The sequence below is a fragment of the Pleuronectes platessa genome, chromosome 5 (genome assembly GCF_947347685.1).
Source record: "Pleuronectes platessa chromosome 5, fPlePla1.1, whole genome shotgun sequence".
Classification (NCBI taxonomy): Eukaryota; Metazoa; Chordata; class Actinopteri; order Pleuronectiformes; family Pleuronectidae; genus Pleuronectes; species Pleuronectes platessa.
The window spans coordinates 11,821,654-11,836,146 of NC_070630.1; the positions used below are offsets into that span (position 1 = coordinate 11,821,654).

At 42.9% G+C, this 14,493-nt stretch overlaps 1 protein-coding gene across 1 annotated transcript in view; it reads left to right on the forward strand.

Moving 5' to 3' along the window:
* prkd2 (protein kinase D2) overlaps positions 1-14,493 on the forward strand; it is a 32,582-nt gene that overhangs the window by 1,582 nt on the left and 16,507 nt on the right. The gene's annotated exons all lie outside the window — the stretch shown is intronic.

The following is a 14,493-nucleotide window of genomic DNA, read 5'->3' on the forward strand; positions in this document are numbered from 1 at the left end:
TTGACTTAATTTCATTTCTCAACATGGCATGGTGGCTCAGTGGTTGGCACATGTCGCCCCAAAGCAAAACATTTTCTGGGTTCAAACCTGCCAGTTTGCCAACTTCACTTTCTGTGGTGAAGTTGGTATCGAGGCCTTACGTCTGTAGGATTTTCACAGTTTCCCCTGTTTATAAACTGTATATAAAAAAGGACGACATGGTGGCGGTTCAAAAGTGAAACCAAAGCATCTGGATCGCCACCTGGTGGCTGGCCTCAGCGTTGGTCATAAGTCCTCCGTGTCAGTGTATTGTCGTAACTAAAACAATCAAAGTACACATAATATAATTTTTTACTGATTCCAAAGTATTAATTTGTTAATCGTTGCTAAACAAACAAGATGACACATCACCATTGAAAGATGAGACTGACTCCTGATTGGTCGAGTGTGTGTATCAATTGAACCTCAATACCGCTGTATCCAAATGTGGAAGATGGTGGTGTTCATATCCTGGATATTTTGGCTTCATTTCTGCGCAGTGGGAAGAACTGGAGACATGTCGCCCATCTTTATTTATACTCCATGGTTGGATGCAGTTAAACAAACAGCTCCACTTAGAGGGGAACCTTCACTTTAATATTCAGTAAAACAGACTGTTAGTATGACGCCTGTTGCTGAGATCAGAAAGGATCAGCATTAAAATATAATATATCTGCTCAGTGCTTCTCTCTGTCAGAAGACAAAGTCCTCAAAGTCTGTGACCTTTCTGACATTGTGATGGCAAAAGTCCCTTTCACCTCTCAGCAGTGCAACTGCAGCGGTTTTGCATTTCACGCCAAAAGAACACATCGTGCCAAATTTAGTCTCCCTGCTGAACGCTTCATTGATGTCTTTACTCTCTGTAGCTGTCAATTTACATGCCTGTATTACCCGGGCCTCTAATCTCTCTAATGGACCGCATCAGACGTTTTTTGAAACTTTTCAAAAATTCAGCCTTGAGTTTATATTTAAAGTCTGCATAAAACAGTTTGTATATCATAACAAAACGATTTGCATCCTCTCCTCTGTGAGTTCCATCGTTTCAAAGTGTAAATCACAAGTAGGGTCCCGGTTTGCCGCCCAAACGTCAGAGACTTCATGTGAGTTTCTCTGGAGGTTGCAGGTGGAACGAGTGATTGACCTGTGGGAACGCTGGCGTCAAGCAAACGTATTTGAAAAATGAAAAACCTTCAAAACCAGTACGCGCAGGGTTCAGTGAGGGCAGAGAAGCAGTGACATCCTCTTTACAACAGGAAGCAATGAGTGATATGGGGAATATGGTCTTTATTTGAGAAGTGTCAACCATCATTCATCCAAAGCTGCACAGTAAGGGTGTGAGGTTCTGTGCTCACACGGTATACGACATGTGCAGGAGGTTTGCAGGTGTTAGATGTGTAGATTTCCACAGCCTGCTCTGAGCTGCTTTGTGAAACTCTCCACAACTGCAAATCTTCCAGGAAATACCGGTAGCTCTCTCTCCTGCCCTTTTGCTAATCTGTTTTCATGTGCGTGCCGCTCTTTGTTTTCTCCCCTTCACACAAGTCGTTCCCTGTCATAAATTTGGTTTAATCAAGCGCGATAAGCAAATTCTGCAGGGCTGTGAATCTGTGGCTGGATCGCTACAGAGTGTCAGTTGCACTGTACAGTGGTGGGCGAGGCTGGGATCGGGAGCTGTGGAGTTTCCATACAATGGAAACAAATGTGGTTGGAACAAGTTAGAGGTGTTTTTTACTGTGAGGCAGGGTTCTCCTCCTCTAGCCTTAACAACAGCTCACTCCAGGGCTGTGGCTAAAGCAAGAGCACCGTGTGAATCCATCCACGTTTAATGTCCAAATCCACAACATGGGACAACTCAACTCCCCCAGTTTGAGTTGCACATCACAGCATTACAACACATCACTCCGCCATTTCTAAACATCACTTATATTACATGCATTACTGATCGGCAAGGCCCAACCGTCCCCTTGAATTCAATCAAGCAGGACCAAATTTCTACCAAACGCGCCTGATTGTTTTCATGAATTGTTGCCTGGGAAATACATATAAACATCTGGATAAACAGCTGGATCCACACCAACATTTACTGGGTTCTTCCTCGACTCATACTGCATTCAACCACCACGTCTCAAGAAAATGCGTTTAGTTCTTACAAACACACAAATGAACCCCATAAATTAAATAATGGAAACATAAAAAGTGAGATAAATAGTAACAGTAATCTACAAAATGACTCTCCTCTCCCGCTCACATTCATCAAAACTTAAACGGCACCATGCGTGTCCCTGCATGTTCACTTCACTTCACTCTTCCTCTTTTCTTGTTTTCACGTGACAAAACGTCAAAAACAGAACTTCACAGTACATCTACTGTAAGACAGGTGGATGTTGGAAGTTGTGATATTGTTTTCGACTGATCACCTTTAAAAAAGCATCAACCACATGTTCAGATTAAGTTTGAGACAAAGCTTTATCAGCCAAGTCAGTGACATGTGACTCAACAGTCCATGCAGCTGTTTTTCAGATAACGCTGTTAATTCTTTTGTTAAAAACCTTTTTAGTTGCTTCATTGCTGTAAAAAACAAGTCCATCGTTTTTCACATTGCAGTACATTAAATCAAATGGGACAACACCACTTTTGGACATTTACTCCAAAGCAAATAGCACAATAGAGACATATTTACTCCTTAATGTGGGTCACATGTTTTAATTGCATTTGATGGCTGTTTGTGGATCAGTCCATTACACCTTTACAACAATGACAACGATAAGATCCCGTGAAGCTCATATCCATGACTAACAAGAACAGCAACTCATACGTCACGACACATTCTCTACACACAAGTCACCTGTCCATGACTTTCATAAAACTACTGACAAGCAGGATCTACGAAGCAATTATGTTATTGGTCAGCTCGAGAATCTTTGACCGCTCAGTAAAGATCGGGATGCTGATGCAGTTCTGTGAGGGACAGGTTCAACTTCAGCCATTTTCAGTTGCAGTCGGGAGTCAAAAGATAAAACTGACAGTGTGACACAGCAGGACGCTCACACTCATAACCAACCTTAACCTGTATCAGTATCAATGCCACAGTCTCTCTTTTATTCTACTACATCAACACCCATCTAACGTTGTCTGTATTTTCAGACAGAGAGGAATGTTGATTCCACAGCAGAATTTTAAATATACACTGGGAAGCAGTCTGTGGTTCCTGCTCCACTGAATCAAATTTAGAAATGAAATTAGCTTTATTTTTATTTTGAATTTACCTCTCTGCTTCCAACAGTTTTATTCTCTCTCCTAGCCACAGGACAGTCATTGCACCGCTTTAAATTAGAGAGAAAGCTGAATTCTGGGGAAATTATGCACTTTTCTAGTCTTGTTTCTATGTACAGGACTTTCTTTATTACACTTCACGCACACACACCGCAGGCTCAGCCGTCAGAGGGAATGTTTGTGTTAAGTGTCCTGGCCAAGGACACTTTGGAATGTGGAATGAAGGAGCTGGGGATCGAAACGCCGACCTTCTGGTTAGTGGACGACCCGCTCTAACTCCTGAGCCCCCGTCGCCTCTGTAATGTGTTGTGAGTTGAATTATTTATATGATTATTATTATTATTATTATATTATAAGATGATCCAGAATTAATTTATTTACACACATCCAACCATCAAGCAAATATATATATATATATATATATATATTAACAATAGTTATGATGTACATTTTATGTTATTAAACTAAAGACACATCATTCCTCGTCCTTCCCTACATCTTTTATTTTTCATCTCAGAATAACTGGGAATAACCCACAAACAAAAACAACCTGATCTTTTTCTACTCCTGTTGGCGCGGAAACACACACACACACACACACACACACACACACACACACACACACACACACACACACACACACACACACACACACACACACACACACATTCACAAATCTTCCAAAATCCCCTAAACCCAAAACTCCTGCCCTGCTCGGAGCCACAGCTTTAGGTGGGAGAGCTGGACAATAGACAGCTTGTCCTGCTCTGCTCAGCTGAGTGCAACATGCGTTGGACTGTGTGCACGCATGAATGCCCACATTGGTGTGTTTAGAGGGGCAGTGAAGTACCCCACACCCCCGCCCACGGTCATCTCTCCCATCCCAGAAAGGGTGAGTCACCGGCGCTGTTTATTCACAGGCTCCCTCCTTGTGTTCCATTGACACGTTTTTCCATTCACTTCTCTGCGGAGGAGTGCACCCAACCTTTCCAACAACATCCCGGAGTTAGTGGCCCTTCTACAGGTTCGGCCAATAGTCTTGTGATCCAAGCATTAAACTACCCCCCCCCCCCCCCCACCACCACCACCCCCAGTCTCTCAGGCCAGTAAACCCACCAATATCTGGACTCCACTCTTCCCAAGCCTCAATAAAGCCTGGCTTGGCTCTGTACCGCGCAATCACGTTTGCCAAGATCTCATTTAGCCAGCACGTCTCCATCTGTAGCACAAACCCGTCTCCTCCTCCTGTGGAACAAGAACTGATAGTTTGGCCTAGAAACCGTGAGTGTGATGCATCTCTGATGTTTTCACTGTTTTACTGACCCCCTTCTCTTTTCCCTCTGTCATTATTTCCTTTCCTCACTTTACATCCTTGTTCACCCCACCTATAGTGCTCATTTTCATTTCAAATGTTGGCCTTTGAGAGTGCCTTTCCTTTCCGGTTGGTTTTGTTCTTTTCCTTTCCTTTCCTTTCCTTTCCTTTCCTTTCCTTTCCTTTCCTTTCCCTTCTCTTCCCTTCCCTTCCTATCCTTCCTGTTCCTCTCCTTTCCTTTACGTTCCCTTCCTTTCCTTTACATTCCATTTCTTTTCATTTCCTTTCCATTCCACTCCTTTATGTTCCGTTCCGTTCCTCTCGTTTTGTTTCTTTGCATGTGGTTATTTCCCTTTCTCTTCCTCTCCTCTCCTCTCCTCTCCTCCACGATGACATCTGTTTCCTCTCAGCGTCGCCAGGAGAACAACTTCCTCCTCTTCCTTCTCTCGTGCCGGTCCCTCTCTGTAGATCCTGTCCTCCCCTCTCTCCTTATCCGCTCATCTCCGGTTCCTGCCGCCTGCCTTATCGTCACCTTCTTCTCACGCTCGGCCTCCTCTTCCTCCTGTTAATCTACTTCCCTCTCTTTGCACTCATCCACCATTTCTATCCACCTCTCCCCTGTCAGTGTCACTTTTTCTTCACATCAACTGAGTGTAGAAATATGATTATAATGAATGATTGAATATAACCTCTAACCCGAAGTGTACGACGAGCCAGGACGTATACTTTAGCAATGAGTCAGATATCCTGTATTCACATTTGTCCAGATGTCACCTCCGGTATAATGATTCATGTTTTCCCATGAAGGTGAGACTACAGTGTCAGTCAAGCAGCTACAGAGGGGTACAGCCAACGTGCTGCATGGTCAGGTTTTACTTTCCTAAAAAAGGTGTGTCGGCTTCTATTCTTTCAACACCAGCAACTCGTATTTCGTCACGACTTGGATGCACAGCGATGTGGGCTGACGTCACAGGGAGTGTTTGTGCGAATGTGTGTTTGCGTTTGAAGACGAGTGAGAACCAGTTGAGTCCCAATAATGCTGTCTGAGGTCACGTGGATGGATTGACGAACATGTCTGCAGACTAATGAGTTGCGACACAGTTTGAACAGCCAGTGAGCTGCTGTGTCACCTCCAGCGGCGGATACACAGGAAGCACACGGCTGTTCATTCATTTAGATCTATAACTGAGGATATTAGTTTGACATGCTGTTCCAGTTAATTATCAACTTGCTCCTAAAATTAATAAAGAAAATGTCGCATTGAAGACACACACAAACACACACAGACTGACACAACCCTAAACTCAACCTAAACCTGATCTAACCTTAACCTAAACCTAACCCTAACCCTAACCCTAACCCTAACTCTAACCCTAACCCTAACCCTATCCCTAACCCTAACCCTAACTCTAACCCTAACCCTGAACCTAACCCTAACCCTTAGCCTACCCATAACCATAACCATAACCCTAACCTTAACCTAAACCCAAAACCGAACCCAGACATAAACATAAACACGTCTTCACCTTAAAATGTAATAATTTCCATTATGTGGATTATTTTTGTCCCCACAACATGAATAATACCTGGACCACCCACCCACGCACAGACACACACCCACGCACAGACACACAAACACACAGCTGTGAAGGAGAGCCCCTGCCCTGGCCATTGTTTCCACCTCCGCTGTGGAAGGGGCTGTTTCTTTATCTCTCTCTCTCTGGAGAAGCAGTTTGGCCCTGGGAATGGGATCATACACACCACCTCCTGTTTACCTCACTCCCCTGTATTCTACACAAATACACACACACACACACACACACACACACACACACGCACACTAACTGTAAAGCAAACAGTTGGCCCTGATTTTGCAGATAAGGACCCAGTGTGAGCGAAGGTTGTATTGTTTATATGGAATCAACACAGTTCCACGTTCGGCATCGCTAATAGGTGAAGATGCTGCAGCCACACAGTTTCATCCGCTGAGCTGATGGGGTGGGGGGGGGGGGGGGGGGGGGATGTTTTCCTCCTGCAGCTGCTCCGATTATTGAAAAGCCTGCCGTACTGTATGTGCCAGCACCAGCGGGCAAACACACAGCGCTTATCACCCCAAAGCTTCGTTGCTCAATGAATAAATGCCACTCAATTAGCAAGAACGTGGCAGGTGTAGATAGAAGCAAACGAACATGACATGTGATGACGGAGTGAAGATAACTGAGATCTCTGACCAAGCCCAGCAGACTCTGAACCTCACACCCAAACTATAAATATGAAATCTAAAGAAAAATGACTTCTGTAAAGGAAATTGTGGTTATTTCTAAGGAGGGACACTCGCAACATCATGTATCAGTTCTGCTCCACAAAAGTCCCTCTGTGTGTGTGTGTGTGTGTGTGGGTGTGTGGGTGTGTGTGGGGGTGTGTGTTGATTTGCATGGTAGCAGAACAGCTTTGCATGACTGACCGTGCCTGGTGTCTGCTGGCTGCTGGCACTGTGCTAAAAGCGAAGCTCGGGCCACACAAGGACATTTGATTATTCAAAGCACACACCGCTGCCCCGTAGCAAAGTGACAGGATGTTTATCAGAGGCAGAGGTGGGACAGTAGATGGAAATTTAAAATGTTGTCATGAAAGAACAAAGTGGGAAGATAAAATACATGACACAATGCACAAATAAAGATACCTTGTGTATCGGAGGATAATGCAGTTTATCATGGTCAGGAGCCTGCAGGGGACGGATCCAGGGGCCCCTGGGACAGAGTCTCTCTATGTGGTTGTCAATATATTTTGCTGTGAGGTCAATCCAAATAGAGTAAGAGACACAAAGCTACCACAAAGGCACAGTAAATAACCACATAGAGATGCAGAGTAAACATAAATCTGTCATACTGAACGGATTTACCAAAAGTCCTCCAGGGGCCCAAACGTGAAGGACAAAGAAAATGAATCCAAACAGACACAAAACATCCAGAAAGGAGCCAAAAAGACACAAAAGAAACAAAATACTAGACCCAGACAAAAAGATGCAACATGACCCGGAGGTTTCCAGTGTAGGAGGAGCTTCGAGATACTTTGGCTCATAATTCATTCAGGATTTTAGATTGATCTGATCATTTTAACCATAATTGCTATTAACAATCACAAGATTTCCACATCATCTTGATTTATGAAATCTGGGCACGCGAGGACAAGAGAAGGAACTGCATGAAAAGAACATATCATCATATTACAATGATTGTTGATTGTTTTTAAAATTTGTTGAAACTGTAAAAACATTTTTTCGACTTTATTATGATTGATGTTGGACAGTATTAGCTGAGGCTCTTAAAGTGCAGTAATTCATTATTGTTATCATTTAGATTTGAAACACTGAAACTAACCGTTGAAGCTGGAAAATGTTGACCCTGATGAGGGAAATAAAGGATCAGTCCGATAGTTACACACGTTTTAATTAAATCTGCTGCTATTACTGTGATAAGATGAAGATAAAAAGATGAAAACAATTAAATAAGATAACAAATATAGTGTCACTCCCCCGGCTGATCGTGAGAAAGCTCTCATTTCAATTCGTCAGCAAACAACTGTTTAAAAAACACTTTAGAAAACCTGTCTGTTTGCCTGAAAGCTTGTGGCTCCTGACCTACATTGACTTCAATGTTTTTTGAGAGTAGTTTCTGAATATCCGGTGGAAATTATGTCAAAAATGAGACTAAAGTTAACTAATAAAGAAGAAGTCTTGTTTGGTGTGTTTCTGCAGCGCCCACAGCCTCTAATGGTGCTGCATTCTTTCTCTTGTTCTCAGCAAAAGAGGCCTTATGATACTAATCCAACGATTAGCACTGTTGAAAAAGAAAAACGGTTTTGTGCAATAATCCAATTGGGAACTGCTGAGCAGCATTCGGTGCCATGTAACCATGTGGAGAGCTCGTACCAGCCGGGTCGAGAGAATTTCCTCTCATGTCACAGAAACAAGGTGAGGGGAGGTCAGGGCGAGATAAACACACTCACAGAGACCAGAATAAGTTAGTTAGGTCTGTGGTGTACGCGACTGGAACCTCGGAAACATCGAGATGAGTGCAACACTCTATTTAAGATATTTAAGCACAGTCAGACGTCTTGAACGATCTCTTAGAAAAACTGGGAGAGCTTCATCGCCCCAGGACATGAAAGTAGTTTCTGTTTGATTATATGTGTGAGAGAGAGACCGACAGCAGACAATTGTGTCAGCGTGAGGGTTGAAAGGGTGGGTTTGGTTTGGCTGCGGCACAAGTGCAGTGTGTGTTGGTGTGAACCAGACACGTTGTGAGGTTTGTGTGTGTGTGTGTGTGTGTGTGTCTGCCTCTCAGTTGTGCGGAGAAATGGGCCAAACTGAAGTCTTACCTCAGTAGACAAACACATGACATCAATAGTGAAGGTCTCTGAGTGGAAGAGCCGAGTGAAAATAACGTGAGGCCATCAGCTCGGCCTTTAGTGCTTAACTTGGGTTTAATCCATTTCTAGAAAACTCACCAAAAATACTTTGCAGTGTGCAATGATTACAAAAACATTATGACCTCCACCGCCAAGGAGGTTTGGTTTCATTCTGCACTTGTTTGTATGTCATTTAGCAGGATTACACAATAACTACTCAACCTATGTCCATGGAATTTGGGGAATGGGTGGGGCATCGCCCGATAGGAAGAGACAATATTTTCTTTCACTTTCTTTAACATTAAACGGTAAGTTAGGGCGTTTTTCAACCTTTTTGTTTTGATTATTTCAGAGAATAATTCATAGATCTTGATGAAAAAAAAGGGGGGGTTAATATTTATATCGTCACCACCGTCACAAGCCTTGATGCTCATTGTGAATCATGAAGAGTACGATACACATGCACAGTTGTCTGTCACCTTCTCTTATTCTGAAAATGACATGTCCTCTACAATAGCTTAATCAACACAAATAAATACCACAACCACTTGGATACAACAGAAAAGTTCATTTGATTATTGATTATTAGATGTGGCTGCAGTAATACAGGACACTGAAAACAGGCTGGACTCTGCAGCGTCTGCAAGGATTCATTATAGTTCAGTGGATTTTTTGCCTTTTCTTTATTTTCTACAGAGCAGGGTTCAGGAAGAGTTCCAGCAGCAGCAGCAGCATGACTCTATAACTGTAGCCACGGCTGTGCACATATAATAAATTATATGTGTACAGCCTCCAGTGTTTTCTCCCTCCCTTTCTTTAAATGAGGATCTAATAGGCCACACATCACGGAAGGGAGACGACTGAAAAGAGGGAAAGAAGCACAGTGTGCAGGAGATGGGGGCAGCAGCTCGGAGGTGGAGGGGATGACTCAGAGTGCAGTAATGTGCCTTTTGTGGCCGTCACCATGCAGCTTGCTGTGCCTGTGTGTTCATGGCACTTGGCACAAGGAGAATGTGCAAACACTCTTCTAATGGGTCAGGGCATGCGTGTGTGTGTTGTTCTTTATGGTCACTCAGGAGCCGGAGAAAATGTAGATGATTAATGAATTTGATGGATTGAAAAAAGGATGAAGTGAGGAGAGGGAAGAGGATGAGAGAGGCGTCCACTGCTGTGCTCAGTCTGGTGTGAACAATGATGGGAATTAATGAAACGATGGACCTGCTCTCCCTCCTTCTTCTTTTATATCCTGTGTTTCAGATGTAATGCCGTATTGTGCCACCAGCAAAACCCCATGCAGATGTTTATAAAACAAATAAAACTAAGATACAATACGTGGCATTTCATTGAAAGCAGCGATAAAATCATATTATTCACTACGGATACAGAAACCTTACAGTTGCTGGTTTGGTTTCAACAATATCTTCTTTAAACACTGATGTATGAGCTTCTTGGAAATTAACTGATGATAAGAGGATATTTGGGTATTTGGATATAATAATAATATTAAAAATAGAAGGAAACCCATCTAACAAGACTTCAGGAAGTATGCAGTTAGCAACCTCACTTAAGTTTTTCTTCCAACACGAGTATACATGACCCGGGAGTTCTATTCATATATCAGCGTACTTTGATCATTTATAATGTTGTCTAGCTGTTTTCAGAAACTAATTCAATACTAATAGTTTCAGCATAAAAAGTTGAAAAGTGTTTTGGAAGTAATTTTAGTTTTACCGAAACTTAGTTAGACCAAATGTGTATAATGGTTAGTTTCAATGAGAGTCCTGCTGTTCCACTTGCTGAGACTCATAGAGGTCTCATTTTATTCTTCATTTTGGTTCCATCCGCCGTCTTTTCTTCACTGAAGGCCTGTTCTCTGTCCCTGCCTCTTGTCATGAATCAGGGAGTTGTTCGCTGTACACAGAATGGACTGAATCCAAGGTTCCTATCGGCTTACCTGCCCAGAACCAAGCCAAGGAAAGGAGGAGGAGGAGGAGGAGGAGGAGGAGGAGGAGGAGGAGGAGGGGGTTGATGGAGACAGGAGCTCGAACCAACAAAGGCTGGTTCAGAACAGCAGTGCGTGTCTCCTTTATCCCCAGACCCCTCTCTCCTGCCTGGTCACGGCTCTCAAGTTACCTCCTCATCCTCCTTGATGCTCGGAGCAGAATGAAAAGCTTTGTCCCTGCGCAGTCTGCTTGAGACGAAGCTTTTTCCATGTTAAGAGCCTGCTTATACACACACACACAAACACACACACACACACACACACACACACACACACACACACACACACACACACACACACACACACACACACACACACACACACACACGCACACACACACAGAGACTTCTTTAGCCACAGTAAAGGGATCTTCTGTGAACTTTGTGTATTTTAGTGAGCTTGTGTGTACATATGCATATACACACACACACACACACACACACACACACACACACACACACACATATTCTTTCTCTCTAACTTCTTATAGGTGTGTGCATGTGTGTGTAAGACCAGAATTTACATTTACATTCCCTCCCTCCGTCTGTCAAGCTTACACAATTATCTCTGGTATGTAGAAACTAGCAGGTCAGGACTGTAAACCTGATTAGGTCTCTCACACACACACACACACACACACACACACACACACACACACACACACACACACACACACACACACACACACACACACACACGAACACACACACACACGAGAAACACATGAGTCAGGGGAAAGTAGAAAGTATTTAGCACAGTACAGTTGTCGCGCTTGTTATTTAGAACACAATGCATTATATCTTTACCTGCTGACGCAATGTGTTGAAAAGAGATGAGATTTTTTTTATCCAGAGGTAACTTGTGAGAAACATTTTTGCATCTGCGTGGCTTGGAGACATTTCTTTCATCACTGTTCTGTTTAAATTCTCTGCAACCCGTTCGCTGCAATGGTAACAATGGCACCTTGCACCTTCCATGTAACTGCACTTTTTTATTCCTCAGCCTCACCTATCTTATGAAGCTTGTTTATTATTTTGATGGCCCACTTGTTTACTTTATTAAAACATCCCTCCTGTGTCTCATGTCCAGCCTCGGAATCATCTTTCAGCAGGAAACATTTGACATCCAGGAAGAACAACACTTTTGCTATTGGCCTTTCATGTCTCCTTATGAAGATCATGAGGACGCTTAGTGGAATCTCATTATTTCTATTGATAAACGACACAACCTGATCCGAAACCTCGTCCCTCCGTCACACAGCTCATTTCTCTGCTATGTGGTTATGTTTGTGTGTCTATAAGAGTTGAAATAACAACTTCAAGCAGGAAGGACGTCCACCTCTTATCAAAGGTGTGTTTTTGCTGCAGTTGCTGCACAAACAAAGTAAGATTATCAAAACCATCGTGTGTTTGGATAAGTGAGGATACTTGTGACGTCCTGAAGGCATGCCTGTCATGTAGCTTTGCCGTTCTACTTCCTTGTGCGAACACTTTCTCTGTTGAATTTTCGTCTTTCTCCTTTGTGTCTGCCAAGCCCAGCATTTTGCTGACGTCAGGCACATTACTTAACGCCTTGTCCTCATACTACGCTTCTGTCACTTACTCACTCACTCACATGGATTTAGTGATGTGAGCGCTCCGAGTGAATACCTCTTGTTCTGCCGCTGACTGAGGGCACAGGGAGGGCAGGGACCGCCGTCATTCTCGTCGCCTGCTCCATCTCTTCGTCACTGGGTGACCTGACTGGTGGTAAAAATAGAGCACCGGGACTGCAACACATTTGTTCCATTGCTAACACTGTCAACACAAAGGGAAAATTCCTGCATTGCGCCAACTTGTTGTCAGGATCAAATCGGGGGAAACACCACTGACGTCTTTACGTGCCCGTCTCCACAGCAACCCCTCATTAAACACCTCATCACTTGGAGGAAGGGGGGGGGTGCTTCTCTATGAGTCCCGTGCCTGACATGTTCACCAGGACTGAGGCAGTTATGGTCCAACAATTGGACTTGGTGTCTCAAGGAGAAGGATGGGTCATGCAAATACAAAAGCGTGAATACAATGACTGAAATGATCCTTGAGAGCACATGAGAATGTGAGTGTGCGTATACACACGTGAGCAGGAGGGTGTGTGATTTGTCTCACAGTAAGACGTGGATGTTTAAACAATGTCTGTTGTTTGAAGGGATGCAGCACATTTCCTCTTCACTATAAAATGGCTCGATCAGGTTCCTGTTGTGATAACCAGCCTCTGTTGCAGGAACACATCAGCATGGAGACCCATGTAAGGCTGTAGAGGTCACTGTGTTTACACAGCTTCAGCGTGCGGTGTCATACACAGCACGTCCTGTATTTTACCCGTGCTGATGCTCAGTTGTTGGTCATGTGCTGTCCTCATTTGGAATTTGGCTCGGCTGAACCTATTGAGCTGCAGTGTTTCTCTGCTGTAAGCCGCTCTGTAAACACAAATCCAGACCTTGTCATTCCGTGACATCTCAGTCCCCCACTCCTTTCTTCAAGGTACTATAATAAAAACAAAATGTGATTCTTATCTTAAACTGACCCCAGAGATATAAAACTAACAATTCAGTAAAACCTTACAGAGTGTGCCACTTCAGCTGTCGGTGCCATTTTGAGATGTATTTTTTACAAACACCTATCATTAAATTCAATATTTTAAATGTCATGTCAATGTCCATGTCAACTTTAGTTTTATAGCACATTGAACTCGGTTGACTAAAGTGCTTTACAAAGTAAAAGGTACAACAAGAAAAGAGCAATAACCAATCTATCAAAATACTAATGATAAAAAATGTAATCTTCTGGGATAAAAAAAGTTCATAGGATTTTTTGATGTAATTATAATATTCTTTATTATTCCTAGTAACTTCTGTAATTGCAGTTTTTCTAACATGATGTTATCATCACAGTTTGTCTATTTTATTTAACATGCCAGTGTGTGTACCTCCCATATACTTTACACCTTTGTAGATCTATAAACCACATGCTCACAGTTTCCTGTGTTGTTGAGGTAACCGACAACATTAACACGCACTATTTTGCTAATACTAATCCTGACACTGCATAGTAACTGCTGCTACAATGACGTTATATATAAATGAACAGAATCGAAAAATATCATACAAGAAAGAACAGAAAAGTATTTTCTTTGTGAGTTCACGGAGCTCGCGTGGAGTTTCCCTTAATGTGGCGAAAAACATGTCAACATGCTGATGTTAAAAAAAACTCCAGCAACAGCCGATAACAGCTGACTGAACTGTTGTGTGGAGTATAAGTTACATCCCAAGTGTTTTGCTTTGTGTGAATTCCTATATTGACAATGTCAGAAATGTCAATGGAGTAAATTTCACCCACCAGACTGCATAAATGCTTTTTTATTTAGAAGAGATATTACAGAAGAATAAACAAAGATGCAGGCTTGATATCAACTGCTTCACTGAGACGTAATCTAAACCTAC